General features: G+C 46.1%; 1 pseudogene; it reads right to left on the bottom strand.

Moving 5' to 3' along the window:
• Positions 1-17,028: 17,028 nt before the first annotated feature.
• LOC119620654 (U7 small nuclear RNA) lies at positions 17,029-17,095 on the bottom strand (annotated as a pseudogene).
• Positions 17,096-21,137: the final 4,042 nt, after the last annotated feature.

Raw genomic sequence — 21,137 nt, 5'->3', positions numbered from 1 at the left:
TCATATGGCTATTGACAAGAGGCCTCAGTTATTTACCACATGGGCCACTCCATGAAGCCACTCGTGATATGCTTATGTCTTCCCCAGAGTAAGTCATTTGAGACAGAGAGAGCAAGCAAGATAGAAGCAATAGTGACTTTTTGTGACCTAGTCTCCGAAGTCACAAATTGTCAATTCCATTACTCTATTCATTAAAAGCAGGTCCAGCCCATACTCTAAGGGAGGGGAATTGGGCTACACATCTTGAAGGAAGGAATATCTATCAATTAACTATTAAGAGAATAATATTATAATTTCTGTTTACAACTGTGGATTTGTTTATTTCATCCTTTAGTTCTATTGATTTTGTTTCATGTATTTTTAAGGTCTGTATTAAGCATCTATGCATTGAACATTGTCTTCTTGATAAATTGATTCTTTTTTAAAATGAAATATCTATATTTAAATAATTTATATTTTTAATATAAATAATGTAATAGAAATTTTAATATCTTTAATGTAGCTTGATAGAGCGACCCACATGGTGAGAAACTGAGGCCTCTTCGCAACAGTTATGTCACTAAACCACCTTGGAAGTGGGTCCTCCAGGTCAACCAAGGCTTCAACTGACTGAAGCCCCACTGGGTTGCAGTTGGACTGCAACCTCATGAAAGTTTCTGCCCTGGGTACTTTTCTTGTCATCTACTTGATGTGGCATTAACTACTTGGAATATATATTTCATCATTTAAATTTTAACCTAATGGTGTGTTTATGTTTTAAGTTTGTTATTTAAAAATATAGTTGGGTCTTGTCTTTATTTTTATTTTTAAACGTAGTCTGATAATCTTTGTCACATTAATTGGAGTATTTAGTTAATTTAAATCTAATATAATTATTCATTTAATTGGGTTTAAGTCTACCATCTTGCCATTTATTTTCTCTTTGTCCTACTGATCTTTGTCCTGTTTCTCTTATTCTGCCTTCTTTTGAGTTTATTATCTTTCAATATTCCACTTTATGATTCTATGGATATTTAGCTATATGTTTTTGTATTTTTTATTGTTTAGAGATTACAATTATATTTCAAATTTTTCTCAGCATACCATTATTTAATAATTTACCATTTCTCAAACAATATAAGAACCTTAGACCATCATAATTTTATAATTTGACTTACTATGACCTCTAATCTTTGTTCTATTGTTGTAATAATATGTTATAAAACACACAATGCAATATTCTTATATATTGCATGTATGTTATAAAATATACAATACAGTGTTCTTATATTGTGTGTATGTTATGCAATACACAATACAATGTTCTTATTTTTTCTTTACAGAATCAATAGTCTTACATGTTTTGAATTTTATCTTTATTATGTCTAAACTCACTGATTCACTCTGGTGTTCCTCATTCCTCCCTGCAGATCTGTGCTTTCATCTTGGCTCATTTCCCTTCGGTCTGAAGATATTCCTTTAGTATTTCTTTTGGTGTAGACCTGTTGCTGCTGATCCTCTCAGCTTCCTTTATTTTCTGAGAATGATATTATTTCATCTTTATTTTTAAATAATATTTTTGCTTACTGTAAAACTTAGGGTTATAAATATTATTCTTTCCACACTGAAAAATAATTATCTTAATTCTGGCCTTCCTTGTTTCTAAGGAAAAGTTATTTGCCTTTCTTATTGTCGTTACCCTGAATCCAATTGGTTTCCTTTCTGTGTGTGCTTTTACCATTTTCTCTTTATTTTTGGTTTTAGAAAGTTTGACTAGGGCATACTTTGGTATAGATTTGTGTGTGTGTGTGTATCTTTCACTGAATTTTTGAGCTTTTTGAATTGTTGGGTTGATGACTTTAAACAGCATTGGAAAATTCTCATTTATTATCTTCAATTATTTTGCTTCAGTATCTCTCTCCCCTTCTGAAAATTTAATTTCATCCTTATTAGACTTTGATATTGTCTGTATCTCTCTGATATGCTAGAATATCTCTTTTCTATCTTGTCCATACTTTTTGTACTTCAGTGTGAATTTCTATTAAGATGTTTTCAAGTTCACTAATTTGTTTTTTATTGTCTTATTCAGCCCTTTTTTAAAGCCAACTGAATGTATTCTTAATTTTAGCTACATTTTTTTCATTCTAAAATTTCCATTAGGATTTTTTAAAAATAGTTTTTTGTTTCTTTGCTTAAATTATCTCTTTTTAAATACTTTTTCATATTTTTCTTTAATATTTTAGTATATGTATCACAATTATTTCAAAGTCTTTGTTAATTTCAGAATCTGTGTCATCTTTCAGTGTGCCTCTACTACCTGCTTTCTCTCTCTCTCTCTTTTTTTTTTTTTTTTTTTTAGACAGAATCTTGCTTTGTGGCCCAGGCTGGAGTGCAATGGCGCGATCTCGGCTCACTGCAACCCTGCCTCCCGGGTTCAAGTGATTCTCCTGCTTCAGCCTCCTAAGTAACTGGGATTACAGGCACCCAGCTAATTTTTGTATTTTTTAGCAGAAACGGAGTTTCATCATGTTGGCCAGGCTGGTCTTGAACTCCTTACCTCAGGTGATACAGCTGCCTCGGCCTCCCAAAGTGCTGGGATTACAGGCGTGAGCTACTGTGCCCGGCGTGCTTTCTCTCTTTATTATGGGTCTCATTTTCTTGTTTCTTTGCATGTCTTATGATTTTTTTTATTGTATACTTGACTTTGAATATGAGGAACAATAGAGAGGATACACCTTTTCCTTTGTCAAGCAGCTAGAGGAGCTAATCGCTTTCCTACAATTATGAAAAGAAGTTGAGCCAGGCCATGGCTGGTTTGCAGCTTATTCGTGCAGACCATGGCTGCTTTGCAACTTATTTGTAGCTCATTCTGCTTTGAAACATCTTCAGGGTGACACCATGCTCTTCTCGGTAGTAGAAGATTTGGATTGAAATATCTGAAAACAAGGATGTCTCTCTGACTCTCCTGTTTGTAGTCTCACTTCCATTCTCTGAAGTGGGAGAATAGGCAGGATAGGTGAGCGAGCTCCATGTTTGGGAGTCCTCCAGATTCCAACTCGATATGCCAAGCCAGTACATCTCCTTACCCCAGCCAAGTTTCTCATCTTATATTCTGCTATTACCCTCAGAAAGGAAAATGGTCATTGGCTTTTTCTTACCTGGAAAGGGCTTATAACCCTTCTGGAATTTAGTACATTTAGACTTCTGTGCATATGCAGATCTCTGATGGGTCTAAGTGAAATATGACATTTTAGAAGTTTGTCAGCTTATCTTCTTTTCTCATTGCTTTGGTGAGAGCGATGTCTTGTAGTTGGACATTCTGTCTTGAAGCAGACAAAAAGCTTTTCTTTTTTTTGAGATGGAGTCTCGCTCTGTCACCCAGGCTGGAGTGCAGTGGCGGGACCTCAGCTCACTGCAAGCTCTGCCTCCCAGGTTTACGCCATTCTCCTGCCTCAGCCTCCTGAGTAGCTGGGACTACAGGCGCCCGCCACCTCGCCCGGCTAGGTTTTTGTATTTCTTTTTAGTAGAGATGGGGTTTCACCGTGTTCGCCAGGATGGTCTCGATCTCCTGACCTCGTGATTCACCTGTCTTGGCCTCCCAAAGTGCTGGGATTACAGGCTTGAGCCACTGCGCCCGGCCCAAGCATAGATTTTTGAAGATCTATTTTGTATTGTAATTGTTTAAGACATCAGTTGTCACTTCAAACAGAAAGGTATTGATACAATTTTTTTTTTTTTTTTTTACTTATAACATAGATTACAGTCTAATTTTGGTATCCTGGAAGGTTCCCCTTGGTACCTCTCTGTCTATCTTTTGCACATTGTTGATGGGATTGGCCATACTGAATTATGTCTTGAAGATATTACACTGTTTTCTGCCATTTTATATAAGCTCTCAATGATATTTTCCTTTCTTCTGAGAGCTTCAAATCAAAGTTGAAAGGTCACCGTATCTGCAAGGCTTGCCTGATGCCTCCAGATTTTTCATTACCTTTTACTATGATTTTCTTGTGCTCTACTATTGACTTCTATAATAGAACTTATTCCACTTTTAAGAAAATTGATTTTACATCTGTTTCTCCTCTTCAAAGTCAGGGACCAGGTCTTACTTTCACCTCTAATCCCAATTCTTACAGATAGGTGAACTATGGATATTTTAACAATGGAGAAAACCCTATTCATGGGCTATGACCCCTGGGAAGCTGGACTGCCAAGTGTTTTAACGTGTGATGATGGGACTAGGTGCCTCGGTGTCTGGGAGCTGGGGTGGACATAGAAGTCATGAGTCACTGGAGGCCAAGCTGGAGCTTATGGTTTTGGAATCAGGATCAGGATGGAACGCTACTGTGGCCCTCTAGCAGCCAGCCACATACAAGCAAGACCAATCATTCATTAAACACGTATTAGATGTCAATCTTTATGCTAGGCATTTCATGTAGTTTATAATATTTAATCCCTACAGCAGTTACATTACGAGGATTTTACAGATGAGGAATCAGACCCAGGAATCCCTTTTTGAAAATATCATTTCAGTGGTCAATGGCAGCATAAGGACCTGTACATTTGAAGATTTCCTAGCCCTGAGGTGCATGCCCTTCTCCACTGTGCCACCATGCCTTCATTTAGTGTTATTCTCCGACGCAATTTCAAATAACTCTACTCGATTCAGAGGTGATCATTTTTGCTACATAGATGTATGAACTATGTAGTTACTTTCTGAGTTTGAAGACCTGTATAAGAAAAAGAAATCAGATATTTGATAGAGTCAAACCTGGTAAGGTGTTCAAAGGCCAGGGGTTTACAAAAAGTGTGGGAGAGAAGGAGAAGGATGCCTAGGTAAATATTTCAAACTAGAGATTTAAGAAAATAAAAACTTCCCCTGTTGTGTGAGCATACCATCTCCTTTTAAAGAGTTGGGTGGAATTTTTATTGTTGGAGGAAATCCTGTTTCTCAGTAAGGCAACAGAAGAGATTTCTGATGATCTGAGATACATTTCCTATTCCATTTAAGACAGCCTTTCCGTAAGGATTGCGTATGTTTGGGTGAACTTGTGCATGTGGACATGTACGAGAGTGTGTGCACACCTGTGAGTGTATGTACATGAGTGTGTGTTAGTGTCTGAGTGTGAGTGTATGTGAATCTGCATATGAGTTTGTGTGTGTGTGTGTGACAGTATGTTTGATGCAGGCACAAACTCAAATTTTCTCATTTTATCACTGGTTTTAAGTTGAACAAAGTATTAGCTAGAGGCATAATGAAACAATAATGATCAAGACTGGCAAAAATACAAGCACCAATTCAATTTGAAAACAATTTTACTGGCCAAAGATAGGTTGTATTTTGTTGAAATGCAGAAAATAATTTTTATTAATTTTAGGGTGGAAAGGTTAAAAAAATAAACCTTTTGTAAAGACTTCTGAATATCCTCCTTGAAATCACCCAATTATATGAGGATGATTTAAAATGTCACTGTTAACTTCAAAAGTTCGGAGGCTTCTGAGCATGCCCCAGAACATGTTGAAATATGTGAAAAAAATTAAGAGTGACAGTAAGTAACTTTTCTAACAAGCCGCAGGCAAACAAGCAAAAATCCCAGTTTAACAGGGGCAGGCCATGTATGTGGAAACCTCAAGCTGTACACAGCCTACTCCCTACCGTAAGGTTTACAGAGTGTTGATCCAGCAGAGTATAGAGATTGGGCTTGGAAGAGCCTCCACACCTTGCCTAATTTCCAAATGTGTGAGCTTTTTCAATTCTACTTAGCTCGATGAGGAAAAGGTAATTAGGCAAATCCCAAATACTCTGGTAACAGCCTTTGTAGTGTGGCCTGTCCTGGGATGTGTGGGCTCCTGGCCTAGGTTGGTTATGAGCCATGTGGCCCTCCCTACCTCTGTCAGCTCTCTGAGCTCAGACCTGCGATCTGCCTCACTGGGGTAGTGCTGGCATGATCCTCTAACTTGGGACACATTAACAGATTTAGGGGCCCTAATCAGGGTGGTGGACATGATGCCTCACCTCCCAACAAGGGATTCAACAGAGAAATAATTCTGAGATCCCTGTAACGAAGCAGAGAGAAGGTTTTATTATGTAGATGTTGACCTCTTTTGCCAATAGAGCTTGGTACAATATTTGGGGGTTTCTTGGTGGGTCATTTTGGTTGACTCATCCAGAGTGGGACTGAGTGGCCTCGTCTCACAGGTTAAGGATCAGGCTGACTGTTACTCTCTGCCTAGGCATGGCCCACATAGGAGAACAAAGGCAGAATTTCCGAAGCAAAGTACTAATGCTGGGGGCTGGGAGGGAGGGGTCTGGCCTTTCCTGCTGACACCCTCTCTTCCCCTGCTCTGCCCTCCTAGCTGGGCCTTGGGGTGAATCCCCCTCTTCCCCACCTGCTTAATGTGGCTCTGCAAGTGTGTCATTACAGTTCTGTGGCTCTGCTCATCCAACCCTATGCTGGGCCTGGATTTTGGTCTCCATGAGAGGCCCTGTGTGGGCCGACCCCTAGCCAGCAGATGGGACCCCATTTGGGATGACAACTTGCAAAGACAGCACCCTGGCTCTGTGGGTCTGCACAGTGTCTGTGTAGTCTGCAGAGCTAAGTCCTTCTCCATTTGCAAGGACACACAGCACACAGGAGAGTGAAGGCACACTGTGTATATGTTTGCTTAAGACACTCTGTATATGTTATGTTTAAAGGCCTGATTTGGGGCTGGGCGTGGTGGCTTATGCCTCTAATACTAGCATTTTGAGAGGCTGAAGTGTGAGGATCACTTGGGGCCAGGAGTTCAAGACCAGCCTGGGTAACATAGACTGTGTCTCTCCATACAAAACAAAACAAACAAAATCTAAACCAGAAAACTTAGCTGGGTGTGGTGGCATGTGCCTGTAGTTCCAGCTACTCTGGGAGGTTAAGTGGGGAGGACTTCTTAAGCCCAGGAGTTCGAAGCTACAGTGAGCTGTGATCACACCACTGCACTGCACTCCAGCCTGCGTGACAGAGCAAGACCCTGACTCAAAAAAAAAAAAAAAAAAAAAAAAAAAAAAAAAAAAAGAAAAATAAAATCTAGTTTGACTTCCTTTGAGAGAGTTTTTTCCCTGGAGCTATGGAGCTGGCAAAGCCTTCAGGACGTCAGAGTCCTGAGATATTTTCACCCTGAGAGTCCTAGGACACCCTTTATCATTGGAGTCTGCAAAGCCCATAAGGAATGTTTAGTTACAGCTTCAGTCCTTAGAAAAGAAGGTCCGTCTCCTGGGTCTGTCCCTGCGGCTCGAACTCACTATGCAAGTCTGGGCACGTATGATCACATATTTCTACAAGTGCGTACTCATATCCAACTTACCATTTTAAACAAACAAACAAACAAAATACATCAAGGAAAACTTATTTTGTGCTTAGCCATCTATACTATCAAAATTTTTCAGTCAGAAAAGTCCTTAGTATGTGAATCAACTTGATCATTTTATAAAACTGATGTTACACACCTTGTCTTGTCTCATAGAACTGAGCCTTCTTATCAACCTCTTGCTGTTAGAACCTGGCATGTTTCCTCTGCCTGCCTGGCATAGTTAGAGACAGGACACATTTTGGTTCTTTGTCCCCTTTGTAAGTTTCCCATGAGGTCTTGAGTGTGACTCTCAGAAAGCAGTTTTGCTCAAAAACCAAACATCCCCTAAGCTCCCAGGAAGTGACTGTGACTTTGCACTGTTTTCTGCAGTGCCTCTTCCAAGGAAGGTTGTCAGCATTGGGTTAAAATCATCAGAAAATCCATCATGAGGGCGCTTTCAGCTTTAGCAGAAGCAGGAAGTTACAGAAATCTCTGAAGTAGAGTCTGTTCTGGTGCAGCCCGGCTGACTCAATGGGTTTATGTGTTTTGGTTGTGGTTTGAAGATAGAAAACCTCTGGATGGGATGTCATGTGAACCTGAAGTTTGTTGATGGCTGCTAGGGTTTGAGTATTTCTCTGTATGTTGCTAGCTGTCTGTGTGATGCTCCTTTCCAATTTTGTTCGTCCTGATCCCCTCCTCTCCTTCAAGAACGTGTGGACTTGTGCTGCTCTCTCCTCAGCCCTTTGCAGAGTTGGGGGTCTCCTTTGTATTTTGCGATATTTCAGCGTTTCTGGAGCTTTCAGGGTTGGCCTCTGTTTGCCTGAATGCAGGCCATTGTCTTGTATGCTGACTTGCCCCAACTATTGCACGGCTGTTCCCCAAAAGTAGACTCCACAGCTCACTTTGTTAATCCTACCAAGATGTACTCTATAAAATCTTGGGAGAAACAGCGGAATATGGAGAATGACATTACCTCCCTAGAACTGGCTGCTGGTAGAACCACACATCTGGATCTGGTCCTAACCTTTCCCAAAAGGAATCTCTGCACTTCGGGATCCAGGCCTAATGTGCTGCTCCCTCTGTCCTGCGAGGAGAGCCTCATTCCAAGTTGCAGCATGGTTGACCATGAGGACCTCTGTTTTCTCAGGGATGATCTTTTCCTGACCCAGGGGAATTGGGACCTCAGTGAGCCAGGGCAAGGTCATCACAGAAATATAAGTTTACTTATAGTTTTATATATAAGATGGAAGACTCCATCAGGCTTCCCTCCCACTCTGGGCTCTCTCAAGCCCTTCCTGCTGCCTCTCCACGGCTGGTCTGGCCCAGTCTCCCCAAAGATTTTGCCTCAAATTCTCAGTGAGAACACACTTGAACCAAGAGAATAGAACATCATCCTCAGGAATAGTGGGTCATAAATTCAAACACTGGGAAAAGGAGTAAGTTCTTAACCCTCCAGGGCTGTGGTCTTCCTTTTCCAGCCACAACACCGAAGTGCTCTATCCTACCAAAGGTGGATTAGAAGGCATCCCCTGGCTCAGAATCATGCACAGAATGCTGCAAAAGTTTACTCCAGGGCAATCCCAGCCTCCCTGAGACTCACTTGCAGCCTGTCCCCTTCAGAATGGACCCACTGAGTCCTTAGCTCTGACTTGGACCTGAACAAGGTGACCTTGGGCAGGTGATCTTCCAAAGCTTGAGTCTGACCCTCAAATGTGGAGGTTGGAGGTGGCCAAGTCTGTCCCTTGCTGCCGTCCTGTGCTCTCCCTTGCTGCTGGAGAGGGGGATTTGCTGGGGCACGCTTGCTTTTCTGACCCAGGCAAGCTTCTTTTTGGTGCCTTTCTGTAACAGATTAAAAAAAAAAAAATGCTATGAGAGAAGAATTGAGCACCTGTGAGATGCCTGCCCATTCCCAAGGGTTGGGGGGTCACCGTGACTCCCACGCCCTGGGTGGGCCTGGCTGCGTCACCCCCAAGGTCCTCACAGTCCAGGCCATGGAGAGCGAGGGCTGTGGCTGTTCTTTTTCCTGTGTCATCTCAGCAAGGGGAGATCCTTCCAGTTAATGCAGGAAACAGACTGGAAAAGATGGCAAACCCAAAGGTAAGGGTGTCCTGCCAGAGCTTCCCAGGGCTCAGGAGACTTCCCACCCTTCTTCTGAGGGTGAGCCTGGCTTTCCTGCCTCTCCCACCCCTGATGCCTGCTGCTCACCCCACAAGACCCCATTTGGTCAGTGCCCACATCCTCTAAGGCACACAATCCCAGGCCTCCAGGTGGGGCCTTCTCCTTGGATTGACAGGCGGGGCCTAGGGGAAGGAGCTTGTGTTCTCCCTCTCTCTCTGTCTCTTCTGATCCCTTTTTGTTTTTCAGAGAAACTATTCTAACAACACAGGAATAGACAGACTCAGGTGTGCTGGTTCTCACTCACCTGCCCTCCCCAGCCCTCCCTCCCTGTGGAGGTGAACCAGAGCCATTGCCTGGTGAGCCCCTGCAGGCTCCGTAAGTGCTGCTTTCATGCCCTTCCTTTAAATGGACCAATGGCAGGCTCTATCGATGCAGCAACTTGCTTTCCACAATGTGCCCTGGCTCTTTCTATGTGGGTGTTCACACATCTCTTTAATCTTTCAAACTTTCACCCTTTACCCAGGTATGGTAAGTGTCCAATGACTACAGAGATTTGATGAATAGACTGTATTAACCTTCTGATTAACTATAAATCCATGTGCCTGGTGTTCGAGGTCTGGGGTAGTATCTGTTGCATGCTGACCTTCCCAAGTCAGGATTTCTCTCCCTTCTGATTCGCCTTTTTCCAATTAACGTCCAAACATGAGGAATATTCATTTCTCTTTAGATGAAGAATCTGCTTAACTAAGAGTCATCTAGATGGAAGATTTGAAAATTTAGTTGCAAAGAGATGAGACTGTGTCCTGTTTTGTATTCTGCTTTCTCTCCTGTGGGAACGTCCCCACCCTTCACGGAACTGCTGTCCTTCCTCGAGGCCGGCAGGGTGGATGCCAAGTGTTCTGGAGAAACTGAATTAAGTACACATTCTTTTCTACCCCTCTATGTACTCATTTTGTTTCATATCAGATGATATCATTTTGTTTGGTTATATATCAGATTATACCATTAAATCTGAGGGGACCGTAAATATGGCAAAGTGAATCACTGTCTAACATTCTGACTTTGCCTACCTGCCTGGATTCTATACATAACAGAAAGTAATTTATTCCAGGGGTGACAGGGAATTTCCATGGTGCGAGTGGAGAAGAATTTTGAAGGCTTGCCCATGCTGGTGGGAAGGAGTGTCTTAATGATTAATTATGTCCTCTAGTCACTCTAAGGCCGGTGACAAAGGCTGGGCAAGTATTTGCCATCTTCTGGAGTAAGCGACTGTTGCTACCCTCTTGGGCCCATCCAAAAAGAAACATCAAAGCTCCAGAGGGACAGAGATGCACATCACAAAAGCCAATCAGTGTGTGCTTTATTGCTTAGTGCTTAACCCGGTCATCTCCCTGCAAATCAGCTGAAACATACTAATCTCAGTGGGAAGCTTCTGTTCGTATAGTCCTGCCGCTTCCTATGGCCGCTGCATATTGGAAGCTCCTTGCTGCTTTATTTCTGGAGTTGAGGTGGCCCCGTGCCTTTATAAGACAGCAATGCACACATTTGCCCTGGCAGCTGAGACAGCCCCTGAGGAAGGGAGCTTTGGGGTCCACCTTTGCTATTTAGAAACAGTTACACAGTGAGTTAATTTCCAGGTACTGGGTTCATTTTCAGATAGTCTTTTGGGAGCAGGAAAAAGAGTGGTTTGGAACCCCTGGCCTTTTGGAGTTTTTTGGGGGAATGGAAAATAACCTCTGGGCGGCTCTCTTTGTGTCAGAAGCCTTGTATCAATCACCAAACAGTTATCCAACATTTACCCAGTCTGGAGTGTATGGGGCTCCGGGCCAGAGCCCAGGCACAGAACCCTAGTTGGGAGGCGCCCACATTCAGCAGGGGACATGGCAAAAGGGGGTTACTCATTCAGGTGAGGGCTGGGAGATCAGTAGTATAGAGAGACTGGTGTGGCTGCCCAGGCAGGGGGTGGCTGTGCCTGCCTGCAGCATTGGGGAGGCTGCTGAGACCCGGTGACACTTGGGCTTGGTCTTGGAGGTAACTAGGAATTTGCAAGCTAGAGAGTGAGGGAGAGGAGAGGTTGGGAAGGATGCACAGAGGCTGTGTGTTTCAGACTTGGGGAGAATTTATTGGGGTTGAAGGAATGTCCAGAGAGAGTTGGCAAGGACACTAGGAAACTGGTGTGTGGGTGGCCTCCTGGGCTGCCTTAGACCCTCATCTTCATGCCCTGCTGCTATGAATTTTTTATTATTGTATTTTGTTTCATTTTAGCAGGATATTTTGATAGACTTCTAAAAATGGACAGGACTGTTTTTCTAGCTTTTTGTGATAAAAGTGCCTTTTGTGCTAAAAATTCTAGCCCATGGTGTGTTGCATCTGCAGGTCTCTAGCTTGGCCAAGCCTGCTTCTGTTTGGGGTTTCTAGAGCTGATACTCCTCTGCTGAAGGCTTTATAAGCTCAGATGGCATTTCTTGCCCTGAATCCAAGTCTGCCGCTTAAGAATACGCCATTAAAGGCTCACTGGATTTGGGTTGGAGTGTGGAATTCTCATTCCACTCAGAATGAGCACGGTTGGGCACAGACTGCAAGACCTCTTTTAGATTTGAAGGTCTCAGCTCTTGTGCATGGAAATGACTGAGCCCCTGGTGCTGACCTGAGAGCTGATATGAGACAGAGGAACTGTGGGCCCCATCCACATTCACCTGGATCCCGAATGCGGCTTCTCTTTTCCTCTGCCCTTCTCAGTTTGAAATTTTTGAAGCTCTCATTTCTTCCTCCAGTTCTGTTTACTTTGCTTTTTTATTTCATTTCCTTTATCCGGTCCGTTTCTCCTGTGTCCGTGAGAAACTATCCTAGTTCAACCTCTCATTTGAATTCAGTGAAAGCTGTCTGCCTACAGACTCCACGTCTCTGAAACCTCTGCTCCTTGGAAACCCAGGTTCCTTTTTCCCTTTGGAGCTCACTCAGTTTCATCAGCACTTCTGGGAGATTGCAGTGTTGTCTGCACAGAAAGATGACCCCTTTATTTCAAGGCACTCCTCTCTACCTTCCAGAAGCACGGTTTTGGGTGTGAGCTGCCAGTTACAGTCCTTAGCATGGTTTGCTAAGGTCTGGACCTGGGCACATGACCCATCCCAAGCCAAAGGCAGTCCTTCCCTGGGACTGCATCTAGAGCTGGCCTGGGGGATATGTGTTTCTCTGTGGTCCTAAAGCCACAAGGTCATCGCTTTGGAGATGCTTTCCAGCCTTGGGGTGGATGAAAGAACTCCTCCCTCAGAGAGTGAATCCGTCACCAACAAGGAGAAGCACACAAATAAGAGACACGGGCCTTCACCTTTATATCTAGGCCCATTCCTTTATTGCTCAGTCCTTCAATTCACCCACTCTTTGTACCTTCTCTTCCCCAAACTCTTGCTAAAGCGTTACTCCTTTGTGGTATGCTCTTTGGAAGATTTTTGTTGAAACTAGAATGAAATCTTGACTCTCATGTGGTCAACATGCCTGGCTCCTGCCTCCCTCCCTCCCTGCTCCCTTGGTGTCCCAGACCCATCTTGCAGCATCTTCCTCCCCCACGGTCCCTTCCCAGACCTCTTCAGAGAGGCCTTTCCTGGCATGTCCCTAAGGGAAGCCACCCTCCTCACTCTGAATCATCAGGTCCCAGAGATTTCTTTTAAAGCACTTACCTAATTTTGTATCTGTACCTGCCTTTGAAATTTACTTGCTTTGTTCCCTCTTTATCTGTCCCACAAAGAGTTCAGCCCCGCAGGGAGCCCATCTGCCCAGGACACTGTATCCCTAGTGTCTGGGGTGGGTGGGCTCCAGAAACTGCCTGTTGAGTGCACGAATAAAAGTGAGAATACTGGAAAACATCCCCTGTGGCTAGGGGGCTTGTTCCCTAAGCCAGCCAGCTCTGACTTTCCCAAGGTTATGCTATGTACAGCAATAGCATCTGGGTGCCATCCTTTCCTGTCTCACTATGGTAAAAGGTGGGTTAGGAAGTATGAATTTCATTGGGCGCGGTGGCTCACGCCTGTAATCTCAGCACTTTGGGAAGCTGAGGCAGGTGGATCACTTGAGGTCAGGAGTTCGAGACCAGCCTGGCCAACGTGGTGAAACCCCGTTTCTCCTAAAAATACAAAAATTAGCCAGGCGTGGTGGCACGCACCTGTAATTCCAGCTACTTGGGAGGCTGAGGCAGGAAAATAACTAGAACCCGGGAGGCAGAGGTTGCAGTAAGCCGAGATCGCACCACTGCATTCCAGCCTGGGTGATAGAGGGAGACTCTGTCTCAAAACAAAACAAAACTAAAAAAACAAACAAAAAACAAACAAAAAACAAAAAAAAAAAAAAAAAAAAGAAAAGAGAGGAAAGAAAAAAGAACAATGAATTTGATGGGTGTAGTCTTTGGGTTGCTGGGCCCTGAAGGGCACATGGGATTTGGGACCAAGAGATATTCCCAGCTGGGTGGGGTCTCAGATCTCATAGCTGTGTGAAACACCTGGGTCTTAGGAAAGGCCTTTCAGTACACCACAGTCACGTTGCCCGCCACTCCCTTCCCCTACCCTCTGATTTATGAACTTTGGCCTCGCTTGTTACCTTCCTGATATGGGAAAGCATCTTTTGTCCATTTCCTGCATGGTTGGACCCAAGGTCTGTGAGACAAAAGACAAGGTCCAGCCCAGGACGTGGAATGGCCACAGAAGATGATGGTGACAGCTTGGGGCTGAGGGAAACTGCGGAAGCAGAGCACCCACGGCATGGGCCGGGCTCAGTCCCCAGGCAGGGTGACTGTGTGGCTGGGATGTGGGAGGTCAGGAGCTAGTTGGCTGGGGAGGCACAAGCCCCTGTGGGCAGGGAGAACGCAGGCAGCCCTGTGGTTGGTTTATGGGGCCCTGGGGAGCTGTGGAACAAGTGAGGGCATGGTCAGGCTGCATTTGGGGAAGACAAGTGGAGGGGGGAGACAGAAGCTGGGACAGGGCAGGCGGCTGTTGGTGTCGGTGGAGAACTGGGCAGACACCCCAGGTCAGTTGTGACCAAGAGTCTTTTCGAAAGTGAGACCCAGGATGTGGGTGTGAGTGAAGAGGGCTGAGCCAGAGGAAGTAACTCTCCTGTTTTCTGAAGGAGCTGCCTGATTGCCTTTCCACTTGGTGTCTTCCTACACTTTTCCTGTTTCCACCTGCGCCTTTCCTATTCAGAAAAGAGCATAGGCGCAAATGCTACCCACAGCAGACGGTCCCGAGGGGCCTTGAGAGACACCAACTGCAGCTTCTGCTGTCCTGGGGCTCCCCCACCCCCAGAAGCTCCCCCGCCTCACAGAGGCCTCAGCTGAGCACAGAATATTCTGGAACATTTTCTCTGTACACCCTGGGGGAGTGGGCACAGAACTGGAATTATTACGGTTCATCTCAAAAATGGACGCATAGTTTGTATTCTGATCTGTAATACGTTTTTATTTAAGATTAATACAATGCTTTACATTTTTACAACCTGGAGAAAATTTTATGCTGCAGCATCTCATTTAAACCACACTGCAGCACCTTCAACTGGGTTCTGTTATTATTGTTCCTACCACTAAAACTTCCATTCGACATTGATGGAGATTTTGGGAGACTCAGAAAAGTGAGGGCCCATCAGCACTCACACCAGAACCGAACCTTAGGTTTTTGGCCAGATGGGGATCCTGAGGAGCCAGTTGCTGAGGATCAGGACCTGGGAGGCACCCACTGCACAGTTATTTTATTCATGTGATTCTACCTTCTCAGCAATGCCGTGCACAGGCACCGTGGCTGTCCTCACACCCTCAAGGAGGAACTGGAGACTTGAAGGTGCAGGGATCCTCCAGGGAGGCCTGCCTGGGAGATGGACAGGATGCAGCTGCCTCCACCGGCTGCTTCTCCAGCATCCACCACTGTCTCCTGGATGTGGGCCTAGCCTTGGAGAACCAGCTCGATCCCTTGCCCCCTGTGTCCCCTCTGCGGTCATTTGTTAATTGTGCTTTCCTTTCCCAAAGTCAACAGAACAATGCACAAAGCCCCTTTCATTCTGGAGAGCGTATTTATTTGTTTAGATAGAGCTTCAGAGAGTTGGCAGTCCTCACTCAGCTACCCGCTGCCCATCCCAGGCAGGAAATGGAAACCCCCACACAATCGGCCTGTTGTGTAAAGCACGGCGATGACCATCAGGAGGTGGCTCAGCCTCCTGGGATAGGGGTGTCTGCTCGCTATGCAGCATCTCCAAATGCTCCCTAGTTACTGGAATCAGTGTGCTGTCCCCCTCTGAGGGTTTCCTTAACAGCTCATGTGCTGACACATGGTTCTCAGCCTTTTTCTGCCTCCATGCTACTCACACTAAACCCTCTGGTCAATGTCAGTGTCGCCTCTCTGATGGTCAGTGATGCTCCTTTTGTCCGTGGGGGCAGCACCCAAGGAAGGGCTGGGAAAGTTCTCACCTCCCAGAGTTCTGGTTCATAGGGAGTCATGGAGAAGGTCCCAGAATAGAAATATCCTACACCCCCACATACCAGCCACATAGCGCCCCCTGCCTGGGGACTGAGCCCAGCCCACACCCTCAGTGCTCTTCTTCCTAGGTTTAAATTCAGAGCCCTGTTGCCCGAGTTGACCCTGCTCTCACCTTGAATGCACTGGCAGATTTCCATGGGCTTCCAGTACCTCCTCTGTGCCCACTGGGACCTGGTTCTGGGGACGACAGCAGGAGTGAAGAGGGGGTGACAAACTGTCCCTAAAGAGCCAATGATGTTGAGTGCATGGGGAAGGGAACAGCATGATCTGTGGTTACACACAGGCCATTGGGGGCTAACAGGGAAGGATATGGCTGGGCTCCTTGGGGGCTCATGAGGCACATGGAGCACCGTGCTCAAAGGCTGAGACACCAGTGGGGAAATGGGTGCGTTTAACACACTGACAGCTTTTAAAATGTGCCCTGAGGCAGGTGCCCGAGCTAATCCGCAGTCAAAAGAGATGTGTGATATTGATCCCTCCATGGGTAGATGAGGCAGCACCACAGACTGAATGCTTACCCAGCATCAGTATCACGCATCCTGATTTTCAAAGTCATCATTCGAATGGGGTTGTATCTACTTTTTAAAGATGAGGAGATTCGCCGGGCATGGTGGCTCACGCCTGTAATCCCAGCACTTTGGGAGGCCGAGGTGGGCGGATCACGAGGTCAGGAGATCGAGACTATCCTGGCAAACACGGTGAAACCCCGTTTCTACTAAAAATACAAAAAAATTAGCTGGGCGTGGTGGCAGGTGCCTGTAGTCCCAGCTTCTCGGGAGGCTGAGGCAGGAGAATGGCGTGAACCCGGGAGATGGCGGAGCTTGCAGTGAGCTGAGATCGCGTCACCATACTCCAGCCTGGGTGACAGAGCAAGACTCCATCTCAAAATAAATAAATAAATAAAGAAAAAAATAAAAAAGAAGATGAGAGTCAGTAATGATTTTGCAGACACACTAGAGCTAGTGGATGGCAGGAGCCCCTATCTCTGCTTGAGTGTGTCTGTCGTAGTCCTTAGTCCATTGAGTGTTGTTATAACAGAATGCCTGACGCTAAATAATTTATAAATAAAAAAGAGTTTTTTTGTTGTTGTTGTTGGGGAATTGCTTTCTGGCAAAACCTGAAAAGCCTGCTAGACAAATTCTAAAAGAGCTCTAACACTTAAGAAAAGAGGTTGATTTGGCTCATGGTTCTGGAGGCTGGGAAGTCCAGGAAGCAAGGTGCTGGCTTCTCGTGAGGGCCTTGTGCTGCACCCTAACATGGCACAGAAGCAGCAGGGGAAGCAGGCATATGCAAAAGGCTAGTCATGAGAGGCCGCCTCAATCTGCTGCAACCTGCTTTTGCGAGGGTGAGTCCATTCCCATGAGAAGTGACCCAGTCTTGTGAGAATGGCATTAACTCATTCATGAGGGTAAGTTCTCAAGACCCAAACACCTCCTGTTAGGCTCCACCTCCTAACACATGAACTTCTGGGGGACACACTCAAAATGTAGTGGTGTCCTTGTCCTCAGGCACCCCTCAGGTGGGGTGAAGGCTGGGCACAACAAAATTGGTGTGAAGACTCATCCCAAATGAATGGGGCACCCTCTTCCCTGTAGGAGCATCCACACAGCAGCTCCAAGCACTCAGCGTCCATGGCCAGCAAGCTGCACGTGTGGCACCACTGGGCTCCCGAGAGGGCTGGGGGCTGTGAATGATGTTTGCACTTCCCTTCAAGGCACCGAGGCAGCGAGACTCTGATGATGATGCCCAGAGGGAGAGTTTGGATGAGGTCCAGGAGGAAAGAAAGCTGAAGCCTTTTTGGGCAGGTGAGGGAGATGTCAGGGGCTTGTGATTTTAGAGACTGTGTGAAGTGAGATTGGACACTCAGCTGGGTCAGCCCAGAGGCTGGGTCCTGAGGTTGGCCTCAGGGCAGCTCCGGGAGACCCCACCTACCCCTTCTGCAGGATGCTTTCCTCTCCTCGAGGCCCATCAGTGTGGAGTGGAGCATCCACCACGGCCCCTCGGCACTGAGGGCACTGGGAATGCCCAGCAGGGCCATGCCCAGCCTCAGCATGCAGGCTCGATGGTCCCAGGAGGATGCTCCAGCACCTCCCCTGCCATCCTCACCAGGGCTGGGAGGTGGAGATGAGCACTGGTGCTGTCCATGCAGTGCCCTGGGTTCCACATTTGGATTTCCCAGCCAGCAGGATGGGGTTTCAGGAGTGCCCTTAGAGAACCAGCTAATTCAATGTTATTAATCAGATGAGAACCAAAGGTCCTGGGTGGGGAAGTGAAAAGCTGCATGCTACAGACATATGGAGGTGGTAGGGGCTTCTCCAGCCACCTGGGAAAGGGCTCTGGATGTGAGTCCCTGCTCTGCCAACCTAGGGAGGGCTCTGTCCACTTTCCTGACACTCCCAGGGCCTGAGGAATCCTTGACGCCTCCTCTAGGTGTAACCCATGTCCCTGTGTGCGTCCCAGGGGTCATCCTCAAATATTGCTGTGGTCTTGGTGTCCAGAGTCTTCTTAGCAGGTGGGACTCTCCTGTCTTCACCAGTCTGTTGGGATCAGCTCAGCTAGCCTGGTTAAAGGGTAAGTGGCTCTGAACTTTACTGTAGAACTTTTTTGTTTTCCTCATAACTTTCTCTTTCCATGTCTGCAGCCGCCGTTGTGTGGGGCTCCTCGAGGATGGGGACCCTGTTCTCTCAGCTCTGCCCCCCAGCATGAGTCATGGTCTCTCAAGACCCCATGGCCTTGAAGCAAACATCACCAGGTGCACCCAGCAAGGCTGGTGTTGTCTCTGGATTCTCTTTATAATGCTGTGGGAATACAGGAAGATAAGGCTCAAAGTGGAGGGAAATTTTTGGTAGCTTTGTGTGTTGGAAGTGGTGCAGCTCCCCAGGACCCCAGCCCCTCAGTAAAGCCGCCCTCAGGTACTGTGTGTGGGCTCTAGCAAGTCTGTTGATTCCTCATGGGGTAACGCCCTCCTTGGATGTTACTCTTTGCAGTTTACATAATACTAGACACACATTATTTTCCTTTATCTTCATACAACCCTATGTTTCCAGCATTCTGGGGATTACCACAAGCCCCACTATCTGGTGCCCAGAAAGACACGGGACACCCTTGGAGAGGAGCACTTGGCCTCTTTGCTGTCCTTGGACTTGGTGCAGGATGGTGGGTGCTGGGTGTGGTGGATGGGGCTGGGCAGCAAGGATGGTGCCATTTACTCTTCTCCATTTACCTCCAAGGTTCTTCATGGTCTATGACTCCAAGGTTTGAAATGATCTCATTTACCCCACATGATAGGTGTGGCCCTTCCAGATGAGGAGTTCAACAAGACTACATGGTAGAGCAGCCAGATAATCCATTAGAAAGAAGACTCAAAATAAGAAGTAACCACAAAATAAGGTGATTTATAAAGATGCATTGTTTCACTAGAGAGGGAACATTTTACTGAGTAAAGAGCACTGGGTTTTTAATCTCAGAGTCAACTATAGTTAGGGTTCTGCTGTTTGTCTAAAGATCTTGGTCAAGAGTGTCTCCTTTCTTCCCTTGTAAAGGGGTGAATGGGAATCCCCACCCTAGAATCTCTATGACATTATGAAACTGGAAGTAAATAAGGGACATAGATAACCTTTCAAAATCAGCAAGGGTTGTCCCAATAGGGTGTTGGCCGATTTGTCTACAAGATTTATTTCATGAAAGAATATCTCAGTTGGGCTGAATCTGGATCATTCTTTTGACCTGTACTGAGGAAAAGGCAGGAATTTGAGTGCATTTAGGGTGAGCTGGCATTTTTCAGTTCTCGCCTATCCACGCAATGATGCTGTCTGCTGGCCCCAAAGGCACCGTGTTTGCCATCCCTGACCAGAGCCTCATCAGAGCCTGCTGCAGCCGGGGGCTGGGCTTGTCTAGGAGCTGGGAGCCACTGGTCGCAAGTGGGTATTACAGGGTTAACTTGTGTCTGTGGCCAAGGCATAGAATCAAAGTAGGATGAGTCACCTCTTGTGCATTTCTTATTTCAGCCCTCCTGCCACTTTAGCAGTTTCTGATGTTTAATTTCCTCGTTTCATTCCAGAGACAGAGAATGCTGATTCACTATGCAGTGAAACATGCCTAACGTGTCAACAGCTAATGCCCGGTGACAGAGTGGTTGTCTGGGCAACAGAAGAAGTCACCCACGCAAACACTTAAAGGTGAGCTGTGAGAGTTAAGCAAGCGGGAGCTTTTCACTGAGTGAACTCACGTCCACACGGGGTGCGTGTTCAGACTCACGCGGCAGCTCCAGTGACGGGGAAGGTCGGAGAAATTCCAGGCTCTGAGGAGTCCCAGACAGCATTCCAGCTCATTCCTAATTTTATATTCAGGTTCCTTAAAACAAAAACTTCAGTATGAGACATTCAAACCCTTTGCATGTTACAGTCTGCAAAGTTTGAAAAGCATTTCCTTCCTTAGTGTCTCGGAATTGCCCTAAATACTTTCTTTCAACCAGCAGGATAGGGGACACTAGGCTTTTGTGACTACTTAAGTCTTGGCAGCAGGAATGGGTTCCCAGAAGGTGCTAGTATTTCTAGAACAACCGATATCAGGGCAGGTGTCTTGTGCTTGGCCCCTTTGTGGGCCACTTGCCTGGAGTTATGGGACAGGGATAAGCGTGTTCCTGCCCCTGAGGAGGTCACAGTCAGTAGGGGAGGCCCCACAGACAAAACTCAACCTCTGGATTATGGCTGCGGCTCTGGATGGTCCGGAGGCCCAAGAAAATATTGGGCAAGAGTATCTCTTTTCTTCCTCTGTAAAGGGAGTAATGGGAATTCACACACTACAGTCACTGTGACAGGATGCATGGTTGGGGGTGTGCAGGGGACCTGAAGAGGCCACTGCATCCCAACTTTCTCTTCTGCTGATTATTTCGTTTAAATAGCTTCTCATGGATATTGCTTGTGAGCTTCTCATGGATATTGCTTGCAAGGTGGGATGGGGAATGGACGTGAAAATACATAAACCATCATCTCTGTTTGTGGAACTCGAGGTCAGGTGTGCAGAGGGCTGAGCAGGTGAAACTGAGTCTCCAGGTTAGGGCATGAGCCGGGGGCTGAAAGGGGCTCTCCCTGTACTGGCAGGAAGGATTCTCTTCTTCCCTGCTCTGTGGTTGCATGTGGCCCGTCAACCCTTTCTCTTTCACACCATGATGCAGTCTTGGGTTGCCCACTCATCGATCTC

This window comes from Chlorocebus sabaeus, chromosome 21 (assembly GCF_047675955.1).
Source record: "Chlorocebus sabaeus isolate Y175 chromosome 21, mChlSab1.0.hap1, whole genome shotgun sequence".
In the NCBI taxonomy this organism is placed as follows: Eukaryota; Metazoa; Chordata; class Mammalia; order Primates; family Cercopithecidae; genus Chlorocebus; species Chlorocebus sabaeus.
This window is presented reverse-complemented; position numbering and strand designations above follow the sequence as displayed.